Raw genomic sequence first — 18,862 nt, 5'->3', positions numbered from 1 at the left:
TACTAAGTAACCTATATAATAAATATTTAGCATATGAATGATTTTAATACATTTACCTTTAAACGTAACTTAAATTAAAAAAAATTATTTGGGGGCAACTTGAGTGGACAAAAAAGTAACAGGTGAAAATAAAACAAAAATATATTGTTCATAAGAAGTGTATTTGATTTAAGCATAATCATATGCTAGAAGTGTCTAATCTCATAATGTTAGCTGCCAAAGATGTTGAGTGGCAGTGAGGAGAGCTTTACTTCTGCTGATGAACTGTTCTTGAAAGAAAAAAATGGGGTCACTGAGAGCATGGTGGGTGGACAGCATCTGCATTTCTGAATTTACAGTAGTACAAGAAATGATTGTGTAAAATGATATATGTTACACATATTCTTGACCAATCATTATTACTCAAAACATTTTTGATGGCAAATAACGTGTGCGTTATAGAGCCACAAGTCTATCATGTTAAACCCTGGCTGGGAGTATGAGAGATTTTAAACCACTAGTTTATTATGACACTGTTAAAAAATTAGCTGTAGTTATGCAGCTGTTTGCCAGAAACTTATGTAGATTTAAATGAATGTTATTTACTGGCAACAGTTTTTTAAAGTTAAATGAACATTAAACATTAACAAGTATTGTATTTTTATTTACAGAATAAAACTATAAAATAACAGCCTCATGCAAAGCATTTTGGGAACCAGAAATCCTGATCAACCTTTTTCTGTTGTTTCCTTCATATTTTGGTTTCCAGAATGCTTTGCATGAGGCTGTTATTTTATAGTTTTATTCTGTAAATAAATAGACATGTTAATGTTTAATGTTCATTTAACTTTGAACAAACTGTTGCCAGTAAATAACATACATTTAAATCTATAGTAAGTTACTTGCAAACAGCTGACAGTAATACTGTTATTCATTTCTACAGATTTTTTTAACAGTGTGTTAAATAAACAGAGTTTCATGAATGGTTCAGGGTGAGGATCAGTTGAAGAGAAGCCTGAGGTATAAGCACATTTACTTGTGTGGTGAAAAATTATTGTCTGCAGAACACTAACAATCGTCTCTGCCTGGGATCACAGGCAAAAAAGAGTTGTAACTCATTACAACAAAATGCCAAGAGCATACCATAACATAATTATATTGTGTTCCTTCAGACATGCAGACACTATAAATATTTTTTTTTAAATTTCAAGAAAATGTAATGTGCATTTTTAAGAACACCAGTCATAAAAAATTCAATGACTGTACTTGAGATATATATATATATATATATATTTCATCAACACATTGCAATTATATGGATTTAGATACATCTTAAATTTACATTACTAATAGTCAAAACTAAACTTCAAGTTTATATTTTTACAGAATGTTCTTTACAAAACCTTGCCTAGGGCACTGTTTGTATCACCATAGACCCTAAATGTATGTAAATGCATGAAATGGGATTCTTAAAAACAATACACCATTTTGTGTCCCCCTCAACTCAAACTAAAGTTACACCCTTAACGTTACGTAACATTCACGTATTGTTGGCTGGGAATATGCCTTACTGTCAGTGTTGAGCAGCATTGCATGTCGTACTTAGATTTGCGGAGATCGACTTCGAGCATTCCCATATCTTTTTGTTAAGTCTGCAATTACGGACAGGTATGTAAAATATTTTATATTTTCCTTTGATCAGAACAAATATGATATGAGTAGCTAAAACAATGCGGGAATGTTGCATAGCAGGCTGGGATCAGACATTTTCAGGAAAACTGTTACGTTAAACAACTGAACCATGGTTCTTAGGTAAACACAGAAAGGGACAGACAAAACTCTTTTGTCGTTTACTCCGTTACTTTATACATTTGTTTCCAATGTAAACACGCACAGACGAATAGACAATTGCGTTCGCGTCTTTGCAGCATCTCACGCGTAATAAACGTCGTGCTTTTGAGACGCGATCAACTTTCACAAACAATGACGCGGTTTAAAAATGTGTCAGTATCTGCACGAGCTGTTACTAAAAAATCGTTTCAGTATCTGCACGAGACGCTCGCGTACTACCAATTGTAAGTGGTCCAAATATGCGGGGAGAGATAGCCAACGTGTAGTTTGGGAGTCGGCCAACTTATGTGCAGGCAATCAATCATTATCAGTGACACCTGCGGGCATTCAGATTGTTGCTACAGTCAATTACTTTACATTTAGCAGAATTACTTTAATAATAATTATATGGAGTGGTTTCCCAAACAGGGTTTATCCTAGTCCCAGACTAAAATGCATGGTTGAGTTGCCTTAATTTAAAAACACTTTGTACTGACATATCTTAACACATCAGTGTTTTTGTTTTGTGTCAAGATGCACACCCGGGGCCTATTGCACAAAACTAGGATAAGGGATTAAGCCGGGATATCTTGGTGATCCTGGCTCAATTGATCCGTGATCCGGTTGCACTAAAGCTGGATAGGGGGCAGGAGGATATGTTATAGTACAATTTACCATGGAGATCTATTCTGTGGAGCTAGCCTGCTCCAGACCAGGCTAAATTCCAGGATCTATTTAATTTCATCCCTTATGTCAGTCAGCAGTCACCACAAACGGAAACCAATAGTTATATCACTGCCCAATATACATTGTTATCACATATAACTAGACCCACTGTCATTTTTAAATGTTTGTGATCATTAATTTCAATAATTTTGAATAAATTATGATTTTTAGATGATGTTGCTATCATTAGAAAATTTACAGTTTCCAATAGGCTATATATCTATATAAAATGATAGAACATTAGGGCCAAAGAGGAAAAAAACAGACAGAGAATGAAGTCGTAATATTGTAACTTATAAAACGGTTAGTTCCAATCCTTGATTCTGATTGGTCAATAGGTGTGCTTTATTCACGATAAAACACTGCTATGACCACTTCACCCAACGGTTCTATTTAATATCACTGCGCCCTTAGCAACACCCTTAGCAACACATAAACATATAATGAGACAAAGTCTGAGAACAGTTTGTTGTTTTTATTTGAGCTTTCATGTTGTTGTTTGCAGTCAGGGACTATTTTTTCTAGCGGAAGGAATGCTTTTCTGATTTAACTTCATGAAAGTTGCACTAATATTTTTTTTACTTTCATATTGTGTGGTAACCGTTTTATAAAAGCAATAAGGTACTCGAGGCAAGTGCTGTATCGTGAATAAGGAACGGCTGAAGGGGTTGCAGGCACTCCGCTTCGCGTCTGTTTCCTGACCTGGGCCCTGGATAGTCAGACAATATCAAAAGTAAGACTATTGGTCAGATTTCTAGAGAGTATAGCACTTCCTTCCGGAGACGGATGGAGGCCATCTCTCTTTAGCAGGTCAGGTCTTCCCCGGAAATGCTTCCAATTGTCTATAAACCCTACGTTATGCTGAGGGCACCACTTTGACATCCAGCCATGAAGAGATACTAATCTACTTTAAGTTTCATCCCCCCGGTAGGCGGGGAGGGGACCAGAGCAAATTACATTGTCTGACATTGTTTTTGCAATTTCACACACCTCTTTAATAGTATCTTTGGTGATCTCCGACTGGCGGAGTCTGATGTCATTCGTGCCGGCGTGAATAACAATCTTAGAAAACTTACATTTAGCATTAGCCAGCACTTTAAGTTTGGATCTAATGTCAGATGCTCTGGCTCCCGGTATACAATCGACTATGGTGGCTGGTGCCTCAATGCCAACGTCCCTGAGTATAGAATCTCCAATAACCAGGGCACCTTTAACAGACGTCTCAGCCGGTGTATTGCTGAGTGGAGAAAATCTGTTTGATATTAAAACAGGAACGTGATTTGGGTGCCGAATGTGACTATGCCGCCTGACAGTCACCCAGTTAGTCAGCCGCCTTGACTCTGAAGTCGGAACCGAGCCATGTGTATTACGCTTAACACTAGGCGCACCCGAAACAGTGTTTGTAACATTAACATTAGCGGTCTTACTGTCCTCAACTAGCGTTCGGATGCGCGCTTCTAGTTCTGCAACCTTCTCCGTCAGCCTTACTACTTCAATACACTTAGCACATGTAAACCCCTCTATGCTGACGGAAGAAGCTAAAACTGTACATGTGGCAAGTAGTGCAGGTTACAATGACAAGTGGAGTCTTACCGTTTTCATCGTGGGCGATGGCGTCTCCGTTCGCCCGAAACGCGGTCCGTGAAGCTGCATCAAGATGGGTACTCGCTCGTTGCATGCCTTGGTCGTCTCCGGGTGTCTGGAGCCAGGGTGATGTGAGGCACGCTGTACCACCTGGTGCGAATGCCGGGCCACAACTCCTCCACAGCTTCCCGCTCTGATGAGGAAAGGTCTGAAAAACATACATCGGATGAGTCCGCCATTAGATCGAAAAGGAAGGCAGATTTACAGTAAACAGACAGTGAGCAAGTGCTAACTTCAGCCGGCACGTTTGTTGATGCTAGCGGGCTATATGTTAACCCTAGGTGTTTACTAGTGATGGATCGTTTTACTTATTAATACTGTTCAATAATCGTCACGGTAAAGTATTCCTAAGATAAACTAGTACGTTATATTATATAGATAGGAACGAGATAGTAAGAAAATAGGATTTAGATGATGAACTCGACGGAGCTTCAATGCACGGAGCAGCGTTGCCCCGTTTGTTGATGCTAGCGGGCTATATGCTAATACTGGGTGTTTACCAGTGATAAATCATTTCAGTTATTGATACTGTTGAATAATCGTCACGGTAAAGTATTCCTAAGATGAACTAGTAAGTTATATTATATAGATAGGAACAAGATAGTAAGAAAATAGGATTTAGATGATGAACTCGACGGAGCTCCAATAACAGTGTTGCCACTCTCTTGCGTCTCTCTCTTGCGTCTCTCTCATTGCGTTCTTTCATTTCGTATATTGTATGTTTATATATTTAAAGAAGAACATTTTCTGGAAGGCATTAAACTTTGGTGAAAATCATGAAAAACGCTGGCGCTGGCTGGCAACTTTTTTTTAAAACACTGGTGGTGAAAGAGTTAATAGGGGTTGTGTGTCTCACCTTGTGATAGGCGCTGATAGATTTCAGAGGTCCAAAGGATTCTGGAGTGTTCAATGGAAAAGATCAAAAAGTTATGTTCACCTGAACATTAATGCTGTAAAAAGATTTCATATTTACAAAATCTGCCTCATGGGCACCTGGGGGGCTTTTATCCTTATGTGTGTGCAGTCCAGTACACCAATGACACTGGGTCCTGTAAAAGAAATGAGATTTTGTGATGGCTCCAAATGATGATTCCTCACCATTGTAGACTGAATAGTACTTTCACAAGTTTGACATGATACCTTATGCCTTTTGGTTCCAGAAAGATGGTCTCCTCATCATCATTGCCGTTATGTGCTGATGAAATGGGCCCTTCACCCTATCACATTTAATCGGATTCATATTGAAGCTAGTAGACAAGACATGCCAGGCCTACAGTATACCTTTGATGGAGTACTCACTGGATCAGCATCGTCTGGTGCTCGTGCTTGTGGCTCTAACAGTAACACACTGCTGCCAGACACTGCAAGGCAATAGGCAAACCAAAGTCAGACAGTCCAAATAGATTCAATATGAATGTGATTGTGTCCCATGTAGAGATGGAAGAACATACCTTGTATGAAGCGGGTGGCATCTTGGGATGGACCTATGCTTGTCTCTTTTCTTCCAGGGATCCCCTCCAACAGGCCTGCCTTTATTTAACTCCAAAGCTGGCCTCTGCTGGGGTGAGGTCAGCTTTTGGTGACCCACCACCCGTGCCTTGTCTCTGGGTATTCTTTTTCACTGCTAAGACAGTACAGACAATGTGTAAGCAGGCACCTTCTGGGTACAATCTATGCTTGTGCATTATTAAGTATTAGTCAGGGCCCTTACCATTCTGCAGAATGTTCTTGTATTTTTTTTTTGACCTGCTGCCATATCCGTTTTGGCCCGGTCATATTTAATCTACATCACACACACACAAAAAGAGAGACTTTCTTTATCACACAAGAACATTCAATGGAGTCACACTGCAAAAATGACTTACTTTGTATTTTTGTCTTATTTTCAGTAAAAATATAAAAAAATTCTTGAATTAAGATGCTGTTTCTTGATGGGCAAAATGACCTAGGAAAATAAGCAAAAAAAATCAGCCAATGGAATATGAAAATTTGTTTTAAATTAAGTGTTTATGAAAAAGTATTTTAAGAAAACTTTTAATACATCTTAATTGAAGAATTTTTTGATATTTTTACTGACAGCAAGACAAACACACGAAGAAAATCATTTTGTTGCAGTGCAATGAGCAAGTGACCTTGGGTCCTTTGAAATGCGCTTTATAAATTAAAATGATTATTATTAATAGATCATCTATTTATTCAATTCAATTTTATTTATAAAGCGCTTTTCACAATTGTTTCATTGTTTCAAAGCAGCTTTACATTAATAAAAGCAGAAAAAAAGTCAACGGTGGACAACATAAGAAGCAGAGTACATAATGAGGGTAGTAATAATGTAAGGCTTTCATTATAATTTATTGAAGCCTTATCCAGTCATCCAGCGTGATGGAGTTACTTTACACAATTTCACTCATATTTGCAGTCCATTTCAATAAAAAATTAACTGTTTTATAATCAGAGTACAATTGCGGTTTTGGAGATGTGAATTAAATATTTTAATTGATATAGTGATGTTTCAGCGGAGTGGGAGTGTGTAATTGTGCACTACTTACGCATTCAGGCGGTCTGCAATACTTTGCCACGCTTTTTCTCTTTGCTTTATCACTGTGGTTGTGTTGCCTTTCTTCTTAATTATGTATTTACCTCCTCGTATGGATTTGCGCCTCTGACGGGAAAAAGAACGCCGCTAGTTGCCATGGTGAATCGGTGAATCTGTGATCGTTGGCGGGGTCTATTTGACTGATCCGTGAGCGCGCACCTATCCAGGATTGGTTTCACCTGGCTTAATGAATCCGTGTCTGATCATCCTGGCTTGGTCTTTGTGCAACCAATTAAGCCTGGACGCACTTGTTTTGGCTTCATTGAGCTCAGGTCAGTCATTTATCCTGGCTGTCTTAATTCTACTTTTGTGCAACAGGCCCCAGGGGCCTATACCATGAAGGTAGCTGAACAAACTCGGGGTTACAGGATTGGTTTTGAGTTGACAAAACCAATCCGATGCAATCAGGCTTTATTGGTCCCATATGAAGCGGCTTATCAACTTTCTCTGTCAACTCAGGCTTTGATCTTTAGGTTATGATTACTCCACCCGCGCGTGCACATAAAAGAGTGACGTCGGCACGAACAACCAATCGGAATAGAAAACGGAGAGAGCACATACAAGCAGTGTATTTTTTTTTAGCGGAGGAGCATAAGCTAATTATACAAAAGTATGAAGATTATAAAAATGTATTTCAAGAGCGAAATACTGCCTCTGTTATTTTTAATAAATATAACATGTACATGAACATACTTCATTGTATGATATATTTAGGTAGGCTACCCAAAGTGAAATATGCTTTTATTGAGTTAATGTAGTGGAGACCGGGGTTGGTTGTCACAATTTTTAATCATGCATGAATTGCTCATCTTCAAAAAATCTTTCAGCAGTAATTCCTACATGAAATGAAACTTTGGAGTCTTGGCTTTAAATGCGTATACTTTTTACTTTTCGAATGTATTGTAACAGGAAGTAATTAACCATCAAAGACACTCTGACACAATGTGACAACCAACCCCATCACGGGGTTGGTTGTCACAGGGTATGGGGTTGGTTGTCCCTATAGTGGTTCAATAGGATTTCAGTGATAAATTGGGATCTGAAAAGATAATGTGTAATTTTTTAGTTTTTTAAGCTAGAAACTGCAAATAAGTTTTAATATGAATTCACCCCTATGATAGTTGTTATTAATGCCCCTTATGTTTAAACAATGGGATTAAAGTGGGTGATCAGTAACTTGAATAGGCTTTATGCCCAGCTGCACTATGAACTTTAGCCAGCTCCTTGTTTCCTGTCTGCCATTATTGGACAAACTGATTAATCCAGGTGTGTCTGATTATTGTTGTTGTGACTACTGAGGTCAGGCACACCTGGATTAATCAGTTTGTCCAATAATGGCAGACAGGAAATAAGAAGCTGGCTGAAGTTCAGGAAGTAGTGCAGCTGGGCATAAAGCCTATTGTCTACTGTGTTGAGAAACAAAATGAAATAATTTTTAGTGTTAAAACTTCTTTATTTAATGCTTTATTTATTTTATTTTAACAGCAAACAAAAACAAACAAACAGACAAACAGTCTTAAAAGGTCTACATGTCCAATATTCTTATGTGACAACCATTCCCAACTGACTTCTTGACATACATGCTAAGCTAGCTGCCACACGGCTTTAACTTGATCGCTAAAAGATGACTCAAAATAAAGCTACTACTTTTAGCTTTTTAATGAGTGTTTTGTTTTTGAATGACTAATATCCTACAAGATCTGAACACAAAAACAACACCAACATAAAAATTTACTCTGACCCATAAAAATAAAAAATTGTCTCCTAACCTCATTGTTTTGTGTCTGCTCGGCAAAATTTCAAGTGTAAATGAGTAAGCTATTAAAGGCTAACAAATTGATATCAAAATTGTACCACAGTGCCATGTAGTATGTCTGGAATAAGCAGTGGGACAACCAACCCGTGAGACAACCAGCCCCGGTCTCCCCTACACTGTTAAATTTGTTAATGATCTTACAGGGAATTTAAAAAAGCCCTCTTTTAAAAGACATGGTCGGGAAATGTCCGGGAAACACTATGAAGCTGTTAATGTAGCCTACGGACAAACCGTGTTTCCCTCACCGACCGCATACAAGTATGTACCACTTGCAAAAAAGCGCAACGCAATACACATCATTTGCGGTACAGTAAGGGTATGGATTCAACGTGATACATTTCTTATGTGAGGCTAGACGTTTGCAAAGATAAGATTCCTTCTGTGGAAAATCTAGATATTTCATAAATAAGTGGGCAAGAGAAAACTTAAAACTCTCTCTACGAAGTGCTCTAGTGTGTTGTCCTTAATTTAACACATCTCTGTGTTATTTTTAGAACAACACACTTTGTGTTGTTTTAACACATCTTGTGTTGTCCCTTTTATTTATATGAACTCTAAATCAACACGAAATGACACATAATGTGTTAAAATGAACACATAATGTGTTAAAAAGTTTAACACAAAGCAATGTGTTAAAATTAACACACCCTGGATGTGTTAATTTTAACACATTGCTTTGTGTTAAACTATTTAACACATTATGTGTTGTTTTTGACACATTAGGTGTCATTTAAGTTCATAAAAAATAAAAGGGACAACACAAGATGTGTTAAAACAAAAGTGTGTTTTTCCAAAAATAACACAGAGATGTGTTAAATTAAGGACAACACACTAGATGTGTTGTCCTTAACTAGACACAATATGTGTTAATTTAACACATTCATTTTAAGAGTGTACCTAAAACCCAGGGTTGGCGCAAACTAATCTTAAACTGACCTGGCTATCCACTTAAACCGGCTTCATGGTATAGGCCCCAGCAGAGGTGTCTTGCCAATTCAAACTGAGGGGAGCATGTGCCCCCTTTTTTTTTTTTTTTTTGCCAAATGGATTTGGCATGCAACCTCAAAATCAAATAGCACAATATTATCAATTCTGTTCTGCATTCTTTTCACTTTCTGAGATTTTCGCCGTTTTGATCGTGTTACATTACTTTATTATGGCGGCAGACAGCGCAGTCGGAGACGTCATTAGCGTCTGAGCGCGCTCACAGGCTCTTTCCTGTTGCTGCTGCATTTTGCTATCTGAGGAATTTAAACGTGTAAGAAACGCTCACAACATTTCTAAACTCTAGTACGCTAATGTGCAGTTAACCTCCTCTGTGTAGAAAATGTATGGTTTTAAATGTGACCCTCTCAGTTATATTAGTAGATTTCTAGATTCATCTTCTTGGTACAACGCCAAAGTTCGCCAGAGTTCACGGGGCGCGGAATCACACATGCTGCACATATGAGGTAAAATTTGATGCAATAATGCGTTCCTCTAAGGGACGTGCACAGGAAATTTTGAGGGGCAGTTGCTCTGACCTAAAAAAAGGGCAACCCCCAAAATAAAAACGCATGGCCTATATGAAGGACTACGAATAACAGAATGTCACATTTTATTAATCTTTGTTTATGTTTCAACACATACATGCTTTACCAACAAAGAACAACAGCATTAAATGCTGACTTATGTGTTGTACCCAAATGCACACAAGTGAATCAAACTGATCCTACACATTTTATGCTTTTATGTGTGAACAATTAATGCATCAGGACACAGCTCATCACATCAACACTTCTGAGCCAATGGTCTCAATATGCCCACATTAGACAGGAGTAAAATACAAATGTGTTGTTCATTTGAGGTGGAATATTGTCTATGTTACAACAGGTAAAACATAAATGTGACAGATTCTGTACTTTTGTATCATGTTAATCTTTTAATGTTTAGATATTTCTTGACTCCTCTGCAAACAGTGGAATTTTGCCTCTATTTTCCCAATACTTATGAAGGGCAATTATACAGTATGTATGTGTACAACTGCAACATACACAAACAGTACAGAAAAAAAATAATACAAACACAGAATAGACATGCATTACAAATAAACTCTAGTCTCAATGTTGATGTAGCTTTTAGCTGAAATATCAGACAAGTAAACTGACAAGAGAGTTTTGCATGCACTAAGTTAGAGAATCTCTTAAGATGGTCTGAGGACATCGACAGTTTACAGTATACATAATACAAACTGATTTTAGACAAAACTTTTTTCCTGTGAATCTCATGTCACGTGTGTTTTCTGAGAAGCACTTACATCATACAGTACAGTATACAGCGAATCAGATGTCAATCATATTAGGTGTCCCTAATAACATACTAAAAGTTCACCAAAGTTTGACCACTAGAAAGGTGTTATTTTCAAGATGGTGTCCAAGACAGGCAGGAAGTCCTTAAAATATCCTAATTCCTTCATTATTTGACCTAGCAAAGTAATCTTGATGTCTAACCCCATGATTTATGGGTATATGAATCCATTAGACTTGTCTAAAATGCACTGACAAGATTACATACTTATGGAATACATGATTTTGTGAGTTTACTGTAAGGTTTTGCCTTTTTGGGGTGAACCAGAGATGTAAACGATAGCCTATGCCATGTAGCTCCTACTCAATATGTGTTTTAGACACATACCCTTTTCTTGCTAAAACACTGACTTGACATTCAATGTAAAATGTTTTGCACCAAAAAAATAACTTAAATTGGAGTTGTGTAACTTTGATCATAACCAACTCTGAATTAGCCTGAACAGAGGCCTGTGTGAGCCCTCTAAAATGGATATTCATTTTAATTTGAATAAGGTATTACATATGTAATGCATCCTCTATAGATGTTTTTGAGTATAAAAGTGGCATTATACTAAACCTAACAAAACTAAATTCACAATTGTTAGCAATTAAGACGATGGTGGAAGAGAATACTGACATTTGATATTGCTTGTCTCATTGAAATGTTGTTGGCAGTAGTGTTGTAGTTCTCGAGACCGGTCTTGGTCTCAAGACCACTTTTTAAAGGTCTTGGTCTCGTCTTTGAATCAACCGCATTTTTACTCTGTCTCGTCTCGGGCTCAGACAAAGAGGACTCTGAATTTTATTTAAGACCGGTCAAGACCACAACTGATGGCACATCACACATTTATTTTTTAAGCTGGCAGAACCATGACAATTATAATACAGCAATTCTACAAATGGTGCAAACTCTGCTAGATTATAGATAAAAGATTCCACTGCCATTCTGTGATCGGCACTGATCGGCACTGATCGGCAGATCATGATCTTGGTGATCGGTAATCGGTGATCGACCCCAAAAATGCTGATCGGAGCATCTCTATGACATCTGCTATCATGACGACCGTAACATGAGGCGTTAACCGCTTGCATTGTGATAAGTAAACCCCGACTTCCAAATTAATGTTGTTTCCCATCATATTTATATCTTTATATTAATATCCCTTTATGTCATTTAAATGCTCCTTAACGAGAGGTGGTCCTTTTGTGTCCAAAATAGCCTATATCAAAAACATCCTGTGACAAGGTTTTCAAACGGACAACTCCCATTGTAAAACCGCAAGCAATCATTTCTTTGTCCAGATTCAATGTGGTAACTAAGGGGGAAGGGGGGGGGGTGAAGGTTAGCGATAGGTCAGTTGATTTGTTCTTCAACCGGTGGAAAATCTCTTTGTGTTGTTCAGGGAGTAGGTGGGACAGCTAGTGTCTTACTCTCCATCAGATAATCTTGTACATCTGTGTATTTACAGGTTATGCAGGATAGCTGTTTTCATGTTAGCCACAGTTGTGGATTCTTTCTCGTCCAGGGTCATGCTCTGCTCGATCATGGATTTAAAAGGCGCAGTGAGTGACAGGGTGGCATTCTTTTCATCAGACAGGACAGTGGTGGCTTGTTTTAATGGTTTAAGAAGTTTTACTATTTCTTCAGCATCACTGATGTCGACGCTGTCGAGAGTATCAAATTGATGGGCATTTTTGTGCACTTCTGTGCTCAGGAGAGCTGCTGTTATAGCTGCTTGTTGCTCAAGATAACGTTCCAGTACATTTGATGGCAGCACAGTCAATCAACTACATAGGCCTATTAGTGTTGGGCGATATGCCCCATTTTGAGATCGTCCTATCGTCAGCCTGTGAGATCGCCGATACACGATAGTATCGGGGAGCAGGGCAGTAGTTTACTATATTTTTTTTCTTTTTTACTTATTATGACAAGTCACTTGATTGGTGGACAAAAAAGAACAAGAGCAACACCATCATGACCGCAACCTTCTTAAAACTGATGCTATATCCGAGCGTGTCATCAGGCGCTTAAAATGTCCTGCGTGCCAGGGAACGAGACTCGCTGGTTTTAACCCTCTGCGTGCTAACAGCCTCTCTGGTGCAAGGAAATGTCAAAGCTAGGGTTGCTCAATTATGGAAAAAATCATAATCCTGATTATTTAACATGATTACTTAATGACTGTAAAAACATGCACCTGCGCACACAGACGCGCACACACATACAAACAATTCAATGCATTTGTTTAGTGCTGTTGCAGAAGGCTACATATGTCAAGCAGTGGTGCTTTCAGAGGTGCCTTTTTAAACACATCAGTCCAGCGAAACGCGATCATGTTTTAAACACAATCATATTTTAAACACGAGGGATGTATTGCTTCAACTCCTTGGAATGCATATCATACTACATACTAGTGATCTGACTTTAAACAGAGCGCAGCTCTCTGCACGTCCGGGAGAGTGAGAGAGGTGCCAATATGCAGCCGGTCATATATTTGAAACAAAAGGGTTAGTTTGCCTCAGCTCGCATGAAACGCATTAAACTGAATAAATACATAAGGATTACTACTTTAGTTTACGTTTATTTTTCGGACAGATGCGAGAGCTCGTGCACGTGAGACAGAGCGAAGCGCAGCTGCTTATCACGTGCTAGAAGGAGTCCAAGACGCGCGCATTAAGTGCAGGTACGTGCAAGAAGGAATTCTCTCTTTACAAGCTCTCCGCGTAAAGTGAAGCCCACAAACCCTCACGTGAGAAAAAGCATGCAATGTGCATGTTAATGTAAAACTATGATGATAATAATAATAACCATGCGCCAACTATCGTCTTGACTATCGCCATGACAGCCTGCCGTTGGCGATATGTCTGAAGATCATCGATACACGATACTATCGTCTATCGGCACAACCCTACTACATATATGTGATGAAATATAGTGTTGGAGCATAATGTTGTTTTAGGGGGGAGTTCCACTTTAATGTGAAATAGTGGTGTTACGTACTACATGTGTTTTTGAATTAATCTTTCAAGTGAACAACTTCGCGTTTTTAATATCCCTCATTGGAGCTTTAATGATTTGAATAAACTAATACTACCATTCATAGGCCAGTGTTCCCTGTCTGTATGTTGGGCATGTAGGGTAAATGTAGGGTAAATTCAGGCACTGAGATGAATTTTAGAAGTGTCCCAATCAACCTAAATACAACCTACTGGACTCTTATTACTAGACTTTTTTGAAATATTAAGGTTATAACTTGTTTTTTGGGGATATTTAGAATATTTATATCCCAACAGATACATATTTTAAACCCATTTTATTTTAGTTGACGAAATCTACATTACATTTACTAAATCTCATGGCATTTAGTCAACAAAAACTAGACTAAAATTAAAAACAATTCAAATGACTAAATATGACTAAAACTAAATGGCATTTTAGTCAAAAGACTATGACTAAGACTAATTCAAAATCTGATGTGAAAATTAACACTGCGTCCATCCAGTGACAGGAAAACCAAAATGCCACCAGAGGTGGGACTTAAAAGACGACAGGGCATCCTCTATTTTAATTTCTGTTTCTTCTGAAGTCATGTTGCTGATCTTTAGATCAAGCTGCAAGTGATTCAAGCGATGTCTGTGTGACTGCAATGAAGCACACGTGACTCCGGCGCAGAGTAGGTCATGCATGGATTAAAGGAATAGTCTACTCATTTTCAATATTAAACTATGTTATTACCTTAAAGGTATAGCGGAAAATTTCCGTTTTCCGGGTGGATCATCAAGACTATTGGTCATCCCAGATGTCAATCATTCTGATTATATGTTGACGTTTAACCATCGTACGTGCTCGCCTCTAGGTTCGCTTGCTGCACATGCGCACTTTCACGTGTATGTGTGTTGTACTACGGTTTCAACCATTCATTGAAGCTCGCGTTCTCGCTGTGTTTTTTTTCAAAATGTCTGAGGGTCGCAAGAGAAAAAGTGTCTACGAATTGTATGACAAGAAGAGAAAGGACTATAAAGAAAGAAACAAGACCAGAATGTTTATGGGAGACTATTTCACACGCTGGCGTGAGCTAAAAGGACAGGTTGGGCTTCCCACGCGAAGTTTCTACTGGAAAGGTACATTTTGTCATGCTATTTGGAGAATTTATTTAAAATCACTGCAAGTAAAAATTGATGTAAGCTATGATTAGCGATGCTAGCCCTGGCACAAGTCACATACCGCACAGACACGGTAAACATGCCGACAAAAACTTGTAAACAGAGCGAAGAGAAGAACTGAGCTCCTGCATGCTCTCTCTCTGTCTCTGTCTCGTGCACGCATTTAACAGGCGTTCCCTCTGGGAGAGTGTTGCGTGTGCATTTTTAAAAAAATATTGAGGGGCGGTTCTTTTAAATAATTCATGAAAATCTTCCGCTATACCTTTAACTAAGAATTGTTGATACATCCCTCTATCATCTGTGTGCGTGCACGTAAGCGCTGGAGCGCGCTGCGACGCTTCGATAGCATTTAGCTTAGCCCCATTCATTCAATGGTACCAATCAGAGATAAAGTTAGAAGTGACCAAACACATCAACGTTTTTCCTATTTAAGACGAGTAGTTATACGAGCAAGTTTGGTGGTACAAAATAAAACATAGCGCTTTTCTAAGCGGATTTAAAAGAGGAACTATATTGTATGGCGTAATAGCACTTATGGGAGTACTTCGACTCGGCGCAGTAACACCCTCCCTCTCCAATTATAAGAGGGAGAAGGGGAGCTGATTTTTCAGGCGAGTCGAAGTACTCCCAAAAGTGCTATTACGCCATAAAGCTAAATGCTATCGAAGTGTCGCAGCGCGCTCCAGCGCTTACGTGCACGCACACAGATGATAGAGGGATGTATCAACAATTCTTAGTTAAGGTAATAACATAGTTTAATATTGAAAATGAGTAGACTATTCCTTTAAAGTTCTCAGTTCTCAGAATTTCCGTTAATTGCAGCAAGTCTATGACGGATTTCCGTTAATTGCAAAATTCTTAAATTCACTTTTCATAAAGTTGTGTATTCACCTTGCTAAGTGGGATGTGATCAAGCCCTGGAGTGAAGCCAGGGGCGGCGCCAGACGATTTTGCCAGGGTTCAATTTCTGTCCTCTCTCATTTCCATACTCACCTGTGTTGGCTTCCTCCGATTTCCCCGGGAGGTGTAAGGTGGTGCCAAACCCTGATAAAAGATATTTGTAAGACCAAAACCAAATGGTTGAATCCACAGGGAACTGTTTTCTAATTACTGTTGAATTAACATCTGAAAACGCTCTCAAAGAATTCACATCTACCCCCTAGAAAACCACTCCATGGTGTGAGGTCACACCCTATTTTACTTCCTCTCCATCTCCCCCTCTTCTCATTCTCTCAGGACAAACTGTATATGGAAAGTACATACACAAAGTATCTGAAAATGGTCTTGTTTGGTGTCATATAAAGTGTTTCAATGTAAGCGGTACAATTTGGTTTATTAATATAACAACATAATTAAATGTACATAAAGCAAACTTCACTCAGTGTTGATAGACACCTCCCCTCTTAGGCATAAACCAGTCACCCACTGTATGCAAATTAAGGACAGCTCTGTGTTCACAGCAACCAATCAGTACCAAATTCCTTTATGCTTTGTTCTCTCTGGATATTTAAGGAAAAGTTTTTAAATGGTTCGGAAGGATTTTATATATTCAGTAAGGAACACCTACGATGCTGTCCTGGTGCAGCATCATGTACTTTCACTTTGTTTTGAGGAATCTGTAACCAGATCTTCATCCTTACCAGGTATGCAATTGTTTTTCGTTTGATTTGTTTCGTTTTTTAATTGGATTTGTAAATTAGCTTCTGAATTATGTTTTTCTTATCTGGTTAATAAATTGTTATGTTTGCATTCATTCTAACTTGCTCTGTATTATTGACTCTTCTAAGTTACTATAAGGTATTACGATATCCTTTGTCACCATAAATCAACGACCGTGGTATAAATTAATGCTAATTGTCTATACCACTGAACTAAGATGTCCAGCAATTACATTACTATAAGTGGGCTATTAGATGATAAGTCAGGACCTCTGATCATTATCTCTACGATAATTATGGTATCATAATATAGTCTTATGATTTACTATATCAGGTTGGACGGTGCCAACTTGGACCTCTGGTTATAGTTTGAGTTCTGTATCAAGTTGTATATAGGTAGTTGGCTGGGGTTGCATAAGTATTTTTAATAAGGGCATGCCCGCATGGGGCAGTTGCTTCAACCATTTCCTTGTGGTTACACGGATAAACTAATTATTTAACCCTAACTAAGTCGTATGTAATCGTGATTACTATACGTGGGCTATAAGGTGGTAAGCCAGGGCCTCTGGTCATTGTCCCTAATTTAATCAAGTTGTTGTATAGTATATGATTTGCTATACCAAACTAGACTGCGCTAGTATGGACCTCTTATCATCGTATGGGCTTTGCATTAAGTTGTGTATAGATGGTTACTGTGGCCGGTGTTGCCAGACCGCCAGTGTGGGCCGATATGACATTGGTAATCGAATGAATGAGTTCAATGTAAACATGAGTAAATAGAATCATTAAACGTTTATCCAAATTCCAATATCCAAATTTATTGTATCTATTTGATTCATCATTATGAACAACGAGATTTTATCTTTTGGAGCCTAAAATAAGTAACGTTAAATCGTCATCTGCAAGCGCTGGAAAAGACTGAACGCGTGACGACCCTTCTGCCATGACGCTTGCCAAATGGATGGATATATAATTAATATTTTCCCCTTACAGAGGCGGTGGCATCAGAGGAAATGCAGCAAGCGAGGTGGCACTGCTGTTCGGCTGAAATTTCTTGCACCGATTTTGCCTATTTCGTCTATTTGTCCCATGCCAGCCTACAAACGCACCATCTAGTGTCCTGCAGAGGCATCTCATTGGTGGCTTCAACCTGTTGTTCCATCCTTTTTGTTGGTGCCGTATTGTAATTTTTTCCCCTACGTTCAACGTCGTGGAGTGAATCTTTTCAACCTCTGGTCCCTTAACCGGTCTACACAGCACAGTCAGTGTTTAATAGGACATTTTTATTAAAGGATTTCTTTACATCACACGCACTGGAAATTTTATTCATTACTTAAACTTGGATTAAACTTGGTGAGTTAAGTCCTTTTACTGAACTGGTTCCACAGGACTGTATTTTTTATTCACAGAGGCTATCAGACCTCGGTGGGGGACTAGCAGCGGTGTTTACAAACTCATATTCCTGTGGCTGTTTATCATCTAGCCCTCGTTGCACCTTTGAAGTGCTGTCACTTCAGCCCGTAGTAAATGTTCCTGTGTTATTTGTTTTGATTTATCGCCCCCCTCAACCAAACAAGGATTTTTTTAATGAATTTGCTGAGTTTGTGGGGGATCTTGTTACCAGATATGACAGAATTTTAATCTTGGGTGATTTTAATATCCACATGTGCTGTGACTCTAAGCCCTTCTCTAAGAAGTTTCGAAGTCTCATTGACTCGTTTGATCTTGATCAGTGGGTGTATGCCCCAACTAATATTCAGAGTCATACTTTGGACCTAATTCTATCTCGTGGTTTACCTGTATTGGACACAGGCTTGTCGGATCACTTGACAGTCTCGTTTTCTCTACCTTTCCCTGGAACTACACCTATACAACAACCCCCTCCACGATTGACTTGTGTCTTTATTTACAGCTTCATATCTGAACTATGTGCCATTCAGGACACGGATTCATGTTTAAGTTATCTGGGTGTTGATGATCATTTAAACTTTTTTATTCTACCTGCACTACAATTTTAAATGTTATTGCTCCTCTTAAATAAAAATAAAAAAACATTAACATAACTATAAGCCTTGGTTAAATGACACTACTCGTTTACCCAGACAGACCTGTAGAATGGCTGAAT

General features: G+C 38.5%; 1 long non-coding RNA gene across 1 annotated transcript; it reads right to left on the bottom strand.

Annotated features, from left to right (window-relative positions):
- Positions 1-1,674: 1,674 nt before the first annotated feature.
- Positions 1,675-7,993, bottom strand: LOC129421508 (uncharacterized). The gene is made up of 5 exons (XR_012369178.1): positions 5,891-7,993; positions 5,631-5,803; positions 5,173-5,540; positions 5,036-5,076; positions 1,675-4,327 (listed from the first exon to the last, which is right to left on the bottom strand). It is a non-coding gene; the product is annotated as an uncharacterized lncRNA (long non-coding RNA).
- Positions 7,994-18,862: the final 10,869 nt, after the last annotated feature.

Source organism: Misgurnus anguillicaudatus, chromosome 4, assembly GCF_027580225.2.
Source record: "Misgurnus anguillicaudatus chromosome 4, ASM2758022v2, whole genome shotgun sequence".
NCBI lineage: Eukaryota > Metazoa > Chordata > Actinopteri > Cypriniformes > Cobitidae > Misgurnus > Misgurnus anguillicaudatus.
The sequence above is the reverse complement of the archived record's forward strand: the minus strand, read 5'-3'. Positions and strand labels throughout refer to the sequence as shown.